Source organism: Salvelinus sp. IW2-2015, unplaced genomic scaffold, assembly GCF_002910315.2.
Source record: "Salvelinus sp. IW2-2015 unplaced genomic scaffold, ASM291031v2 Un_scaffold1953, whole genome shotgun sequence".
Lineage (NCBI taxonomy): Eukaryota > Metazoa > Chordata > Actinopteri > Salmoniformes > Salmonidae > Salvelinus > Salvelinus sp. IW2-2015.
In genome coordinates, this window is record NW_019943308.1 from 226216 (window position 1) to 235162 (window position 8947).

The window sequence follows — 8947 nt, forward strand, 5'->3', positions numbered from 1 at the left end:
CGCTCAATTCCTCTCATAATTTCTAGCTCTATTCACATACATACTACAGGTCAATAATTCCATACCAGTCCAGAAACTGCCTAACAGCCTGTTAGTTAATGTCTGTTTAAATGCGGTTGGCTTGGTCATTAGCATTCCTGTAATGTAATGTGGCTGTAATGCTGCTCTCTGGCAGCAATCTGAATCAAAGAGCTGTGCTGGGCACAAGTCAAAGCTTTAGATCAGTTCAAAGGAAGAGGGGTCAGGAGAGGGGTCAGTCCATCTCTGCACTGCAGCCCCTACATAAGCCAGCACACACATCTGCGGGCGAAACACCACACCACACACACATGAAAGCATGCACACACAGGCTTATACACACACACACATCTGCAGGCGTGCACACTTGTAGAACACACAACCCCATTACACACGCACAAACCACAGATTGACTTCCAAATGGAGGTCCCTGTCAACTACAGCCCTAAACGTTTCCCTGAGGCCGGCTTGATTTACACACACACACAACACACACACACACACACACACACACCACACACACACACACACACACACACACACACACACACACACACACACACACACACACATGCTCCTGCTCTAGTTCTCTGACTAGTCTCTTCTCTGTACTTCCTGAAATGAGACATGGCAGCGGTGCCCATTTTCCTCCTGACTGAGTGACCTTTGATTTAGGCTAATTTCTCTCATTAAATCAGACGCTGACCTTAGTGGAATGCCTCTTCTTTGATGTGGGCCCTGCCTAGCCTGTGTGACTCAGATCAGAGGGACGGGTGTGTGTGTTTCCCTTCCTGCCGAGCTGGCTGAGCGGGCAGACACTCTGGCATTCCCTGTGCTTGTTGTTGCTCCTCTCTATTCCCAGCCCAAACTGGGATTCCCCGGCCTCGCTTTCCATTCCACGTCATCCTGGAATACTTCCTCACTGTTTTAGTTCTGATCAGAGATTTAATGTTGAAAGAGTAGGCCAGATGAGACCGGTGTCATTGACTGACCCGAGACGGTGTCATTGACTGACCCTGAGACCGGTGTCATTGACTGACCCTGAGACAGGTGTCATTGACTGACCCTGAGATTGGGTGTCATACCCACTTGTGGTTATTTATATGTGTTTATGTTTCTGTGTGTTGTTTATGTTGTGCATGAGTGTGTGTATATGTGTGTGCTGCACATGAATTGTTAAAGTTGTGGGCACTAAAAAGTAACTTTTTAAATACCTGTACCACGGATCTGACAAGCAGTCGCTAGGAGACGAACACGCTCAGTGTGACACTTACAGTGTGCAGTTGTTCTGCCAATACCAGGCAGGACAGAACTTATTAGTGTCTCCAAACAGTAGTGTTAGTGTGCTACCTCTTTCCTGACGTGAGTGTACCTGTGTATCTCCCTGACCCCAGGTCATCTCTGACCTGGAGGAGCAGGTGTCCTCTCTGAGGGACGAGCTGCAGCACGCCCCACAGCCAGAGGAAGCAGCAGCTGCTGGAGCTGGGGGTGCCAGGGAGGAGGAGAGGCAGCGTGCGGCCAGGACCAGGAGGCCTCCTGGGCAGGCTGAGAGCCGAGATGGACCACATCCGCCTGGAGCTGGAGACGAGCCACAAGGCCGAGAGACAACTGGCCCAGGAGAAGGTGGGTGATGGGGTCGGGGTTGAGACATGGCACTGCCAGGGGAGAAGGGAAGAGAAGAAGAGCCCAGGAGAAGGTGGGTGAGGGTTTCGGGTTTGGACATGGCAACTGCCAGGGGAGTAGGGAAGAGAGAGAGAGCCCAGGATAAGGTGGGTGAGGGTTTCGGGGTTGGGACATGGCACTGCCAGGGGAGAAGGGAAGAGCGGAGAGAGCCCAGGATAAGGTGGGGTGATGGGGTCGGGGTTGGGACATGGCACTGCCAAGGGAGAAGGGAAAAGAGAGAGAGCCCAGGATAAGGTGGGTGATGGGGTCGGGGTTGGGACATGGCACTGCAAGGGAGAAGGGAAAAGAGAGAGAGCCAGGATAAGGTGGGTGAGGTTTCGGGGTTGGGACATGGCACTGCCAGGGGAGAAGGAAGAGCGAGAGAGCCCAGGATAAGGTGGGTGATGGGTCGGGGTTGGGACATGGCACTGCCAGGGAGAAGGGAAAAGAGAGAGAGCCCAGGATAAGGTGGGTGATGGGATGGGTGGGCAGGGACATAGCACCACCACAAGTCAAGGACATCCTCCCTCTTCTCCTCTTCTCCATTTCCACCTCTGTCCTCTTTTCATAGTCTCCACCCCTCCATGGTACTCCCAGTAGAAGAACAGGGTACAGAGGAGGGTAGTATACATATGGAGAATCAGTCATGCTCCAGTATACCAGATGTGTCCTGTTATTGGTATGTAGGACAGAACAGAGTGCTTATCAGATGGAAGCTTTTAACACTAGGTCTGCTGGGCTTCCATGGACCCCCCCTTTAAGCTAATGAGCAGTCATTCTGACTGTGGAATTCATATATTTCATATATGCTATAGCAAAAAATATAAATGTGGTTGTGTTTATGAAGGCCTTGGCTAACATTACAATATGATTTCAAATAAACAATAGCATTTTCATTAGTTTGTTACTGTAGGCTATATGTAAAAACAAAAATGCCAAAATTCAAGTGTTCAATCAATTTTATTTGTGGGTACCCTTGTTACAACTATGAAAGAGAAAGCTTATGCTTTGGAACAGGGTAACAGCTTTTATAACACAATAAAATATATATATTTTCCCCAACCACAAAACCACGGTCAAAGATGCGGTCAAATGACAAACATTTTTGTAACTTTCACTTGCTTGACACAACCTTTGTTTGGTTGTAGTAAATCAAATCAAATGTATTTGGTCACGATACACTGGTTAGCAGAGTGTTAATGGTCCACATACACCATGGTTAGCAGATGTTAATGGTCACATACACATGGTTAGCAGATGTTAATGCGAGTGTAGCCAAATGCTTGTGCTTCTAGTTCCGACCATGCAGTAATATTAACAAAGTAATCTAACAATTTCACAATAACTACCTTATACACACAAGTGTAAAGGAATGAATAAGAATATGTACATATACATATTTGGATGAGCGATGGCGAACGGCATAGGCAAGGTGCAGTAGATGGTATATACATATGAGATGAGTAATGTAGGTATGTAAACATGATATAAAGTGGCATTGTTTAAAGGGACTAGTGATACATTTATTACATCCAATTTTTAATTATTAAAGTGGCTAGAGATTGAGTCAGTATGTTGGCAGCAGCCACTCAATGTTAGTGATGGCTGTTTAACAGTCTGATGCGCTTGAGATAGAAGCTGTTTTTCAGTCTCTCGGTCCCCGCTTGATGCACCTGTACTGACCTTGCCTTCTGGATGATAGCGGGGTGACAGGCAGTGTGCTACGGGTCGAGGACGCGGCGGTGACACACCAATGTTCGATATTTTATTCTATGTGTCGTATAACCAGTTTTAGGAGGTCATGTTTGATTGTTTTTGCCCTCCTTCTCCCAAACGGGTAAGGCCTGCTCCGTCTCCTTCTGCCCTACAGATAGGGGCCTTTGCTTCCGCGCCTTCTCCAACAGTTAAGCGCCTTGCTTCCGCTGCCTTCTCCCAACAGGTAGGGCTCGTGACTCCCCTCCTTCTCCCAACAAGTAATGGGCCTAGCTCCGTCTCCTTCTCCCAACAGTAAGGCCTGCTCCGCTCCTTCTCACCCACACAGTAAGGCCATGCGCCGCTCCTTCTTCCCCAACAGGTAGGCCTGCTTCCGCGTCTTCTCCCAACAGTAGGCCTGCGCCGCTCCTTCTGGCCCCAACGAGTTAGGGCCTTGCGCTCCGCCTCTAACTTCCCTAAGGGTTGGTACCCGGAGCTTCCTTAACACTGACTGTAGAGTTTGGGATAAAGCCTATTTGTCTCTTAGCTGACTTCAAAGATACGACCTATAATCCAAACCTCCCAAACAGTAGGTGAGCCTGCTTTGCTCTGTTGGCTTTTCCTTCTCTGTACCCTCACAAACCCAACGAGGAGTGGCCTGTTGGTCGATGACTTAACTCGGCGCCGCCATTTTATAATTTTCTTGACTCCTCGAGCGTGCATCCTTCTCCCAACCAGTGGGCCTGCTCCGTGCTCTTTCCTCCCAACAAGTAGGGTCTGCTTCCCCTCCGGTCTCCCAACAGTAGGGCTGCTCCCCCTCCCTTTCTTTCTCCCAACCAGGTAGGCCTGCCTCCGCTCCTTTCCCCACCTCTGTAGGGATCCTTGATCTTTTCTGTCCCCTCTCGCTCTGTGACATTCCTGTCGTGGTGTAGGTGCCCAACTCAGCTGTTAGGCGCAGGGCAAGGTAGTTTGTCCCCCGTGCTCCGCTCCTTCTGTGATGCGTTGTGCAGACCTCACTACCCTCGGGAGAGCCTTATGGTTGTGGGCCGGCGAGAGCAGTAGGAGCCAGTTCTGGCTCGTTCCAGGCGGGTGTACAGCCCGACAGGATGGGCCTCTCTCGATCCTGTGCCACTCTCCTTTCTGGCCCAGAAACAAGTAAAGGTTTTCGCTGCTCCGCTCTCTGTCTCCCTAACTTTTGGGTTGATCTAGGGACCATCCATGCTACCAATCTTCTCCCTCTTTCTTGCTCTTCCCACCATGAGGACTTTGAAGAGAAGTAGGCGGCCTGTCTGCTCACTCCTTCATCCTTCCCGAATTCACCAACACTAGGGGCCTCGTCGTCGCCATCCAGTGCTGTAGGGGCCGACAGCACGCCTCGCTTCAACCCCAATTTAATGCAGTTCTAGGAGGCTTCTTTGGCTTCCGCTCTTCTTGTGCATGCCCCATGATCAGAGCGCCTTGAGAGACTCTGTTCAATCACGCTGTCTCTTCTCCACCTGCGTCCCAACCACAGCTAGTTGGTGCGCGCGCGCGCGCGGCCATAGCTGGCCCTCGCACTCCTATCTTCACCAACAGTAAGGCTGCCATGGGCATTCGCAATCCTTCGCCTCCTACGCTATTATACGTTACGTGTGGCGCTGACTCCGCTTCCTTCTTTTGCCATGAACTCCACGTTGTTCAGTTGTTGGCATGCTCTCTCTCCCTCTATCTGCCACCCAACGTATGTCGAGGCCTGCCTTGTGCTCCCCGCGGTGCCTCTTCTCCTTAATTCAGTTATGGTGCGCTGTGCTCCGCGTGCCTATCTGCACGAAAAGACAGGGGCCTCGCTCCCCCCTCCTTGCTCCCAACAAGTAGGCGCCTGCCTTCCGCAGTCCCCTGTCCTGTGGCTTCTCTGTAATCGAGGGAAATGCACGAGAAGAGGCCTGTCTTTGGCGCTCCTGTTACCAATGCCACACCAAGTGATCGGGCGAGCTGCTTCGCCCTCCTGCTACCCAACGGAGTAGGGCCATGCTTCCCACTCTTCACTCTCCAACGATAGGGCCTGCTCCGCTGGTCTAGCCACAATCTCAGCTTCTCTAGGGCCTGCTCCCCGCCAATTCTAAAAAAACCCCCTGCCCTAACCCGCGAGGTGTAGGCTCCCTGAGCATGGCCTCCTCCGCACCTCCTACATCTCTCTCAAACAGTGGACTGTATGGGCTAGCGGGTCGCCCGCAGTCCTTCTCTGCCCATGTGGATATTTCCCAGAGATTGAAAGCGGTCCCCAACAGTCAGACGTGTGCTTGAGCTCCGACTTCGATGCTCTCGCCGCCCACATCAGGAGTATGGGACCGTTGCTCCTCGCTTCCTGGTTTCATACCCTAAATCTGTTAGTGGCGCTAGCTTCCCAACAGGTAGGAGAGCCTGCGTCGCAGCTCCTTCTTCCCCACACTCTTAGTAGGGCCTCGCTCGCGCTCCTTGCTTCCCAACTCACGGAGGCCTGACATTCCACTCCTAATCGTGCCCAGAGCAGCGATAGGGCCCTGCTCCACTCTTCTCCCAAACAGTCCGTGCCTGTCTCGCTCCTGGTGCGCGACAGTTGGGAATACTCCGAGACAGTGACAAGACTAAGCATGAAATACCTCTCTCGACTACAATTCCACTCGAAATACTTTGAACTCTTACAAATACTGAATTAGATAACCGAAGACTTAATTTAAAACATACTAGCTCAGATATAAGGAGATACATTAAGCTAAAGGAGTATGATGGGAGAATGCGTAGTTTCATGCAGGAGGGGAGTGGAACGCATATAAAGCGCCATTAGCTGTCAATGTCAATCACCAATTGTGAATGAAGCAGAGTGCGGCAGGCGACCAAATTCCTAATTGTACGTTGGAATCCATCAAATGATTGGACAGCCTAATCTTAAATGGTGGTGTACCGGGACTATGATTCTAAGAGACGTCTTCTGCTATTTGACTCACACACTGCAAAGAGCTCAAGTCCTGCAGCTCTCTAGTTTTGTCTCATCACTTGATTGTCTGTTCGTGTGGACTTCTGGGTCGACTAATTGTACCGTGGCTATAACAGCAGGAATACGCTAAAGTTAAGCGACTGGCCAGAAAACAGAGCCCGTCACATCTTGCTCTTTCATGTGTAAACAGACGGGCTGAGGATGTAATACTACAAGCAGTGCGCCTAGTCTCTCTTGGCTAAGAGGGTATGAGGAGTGACTGACGTGTATCACTCCTTCATTTTATAAATGTGTTTGAGAATCTCAAATGTGTGTGCGAGTTGTCTAACGTTTTCAACAGCCAGCTCTGACACACCACACTTACCCACCCAGAGCATGCCACGCAGGGGTCTTGTTCAGAGTCCACAAGTCAAGAAAGACTGTTAAAGTCCCAGCTCAGGCCAGAACGGAAGCACAGGTAGATGAGTATAATAGTAACACCTCTCCTATTGCCTAGAATTGTTTAGTGTGTATGTGTTGATATTGGCTTATGTGTGTTTTGTTTAAATTGATGTAGTTCTGTCCTTGAGCTGTTCTTGTCTATTAATATGACGTATTATGTCATATTTCATGTTTTGCTTGGACCCCAGGAACAGAGGCTGCTGCTTGTGCAACAGCTAATAGGGATCAAATAAAATACCAAAAATACCAAAAGCAGACTATTCAGCGAGAGCTGAATTATACATGCTGAACCGCTTCATCTCTGGGAAATATCCACATGGGGCAGCAGGCGTGAGTGTCAGAGAATGTGGTGTTGGAGGCCTGTAGAACCGCGAGGTTGGCTAAGGAAGGCAATGTCTCCATGGACTATTTCCTCACTCCACTGTCATTGGTCAACAAGTTGCTTACAAAGAACACAGTGAGGCGGGAGCTCCTCCCTCTGACAAAAATAAGGCACCCTGCACAGCCGTGGACAACTGTGCTGAAGAATGACAAGACAACGGGACACATCAAGAGAAAACAGGAGACTTATGTACTACTATTATGTCACATCGACAATAGTGGAGAAGGTGGAACATTTTAAATTCCTAGGCGTTACACATCACGGACAAACTGAATTGGTCCACCCACACAGACAGGTGTGGTGAAGAAGGTGCAGCAGCGCCTCTTCAACCTCAGGCAGGAAGAAATTTGGCTTGTCACCAAAAACACTCACAACTACAGATGCACAATCGAGAGCATCCTGTCGGGCTGTATCACCGCCTGGTACGGCAACTGCTCCGCCCACAACCATAAGGCTCTCCAGAGGGTAGTGAGGTCTGCACAACGCATCACCGGGGGCAAACTACCTGCCCTCCGGACACCTACACCACCCGATGTCACAGGAAGGCCAAAAAGATCATCAAGGACACAACCACCCGAAGCCACTTGCCTGTTCACCCGCTATCATCCAGAAGGCAAGGTCAGTAACAGGTGCATCAAAGCGGGGACCGAGAGACTGAAAAAACAGCTTCTATCTCAAGGCCATCAGACGTTAAACAGCATCACTAACATTGAGTGGCTGCTGCCAACATACTGACTCAAATCTCTAGCCACTTTAAAATTTAAAAATTGGATGTAATAAATGTATCACTAGTCCCTTTAAACAATGCCACTTTATTCATGTTACATACCCTACATTACTCATCCTCATTATGTTATACCATCTACTGCACCTTGCCTATGCCGTTCGCATCGCTCATCCATATATTTATATGTACATATTCTTATTCATTCCTTTACACTTGTTGTGTATAAGGTAGTGTTGTGAAATTGTAGATTACTTTGTTAGATATTACTGCTGGTCGGAACTAGAACACAAGACATTTGGCTACACTCGCATTAACATCTGCTAACCATGTGTATGTGACCATTAACATCTGCTAACCATGTGTATGTGACCATTAACATCCTGCTAACCATGTTGTATGTGACCAATAACATTTGATTTGATTTACTCAACCAACAAAAGGTTGTGTCAAGCAAGTGAAAGTTACAAAATGTTGTCATTTGACCGCATCTTTTGACCGTGCTTCTTGGTGGTTGGGGAAAAATATATATTTTATTGTTGTTATAAAAGCTGTTACCCTGTTCCAAAGCATAAGCTTTCTCTTTCATAGTTGTAACAAAGGTACCCCACAAATAAAATTGATTGAACACTTGAATTTTGGCATTTTTGTTTTTACATATAGCCTACAGTAACAAACTAATGAAAATGCTATTGTGTTATTTGAAATCATATTGTAATGTTAGCCAAGGCCTTCATAAACACAACCACATTATTATTTTTGKTATAGCATATATGAAATATATGAATTCCACAGTCAGAATGACTGCTCATTAGCTTAAAGGGGGGGTCCATGGAAGCCCAGCAGACCTAGTGTTAAAAGCTTCCATCTGATAAGCACTCTGTTCTGTCCTACATACCAATAACAGGACACATCTGGTATACTGGAGCATGACTGATTCTCCATATGTATACTACCCTCCTCTGTACCCTGTTCTTCTCTACTGGGAGTACCATGGAGGGGTGGGAGACTATGAAAAGAGGACAGAGGGTGGAAATGGAGAAGAGGAGAAGAGGGAGGATGTCCTTGACTTGTG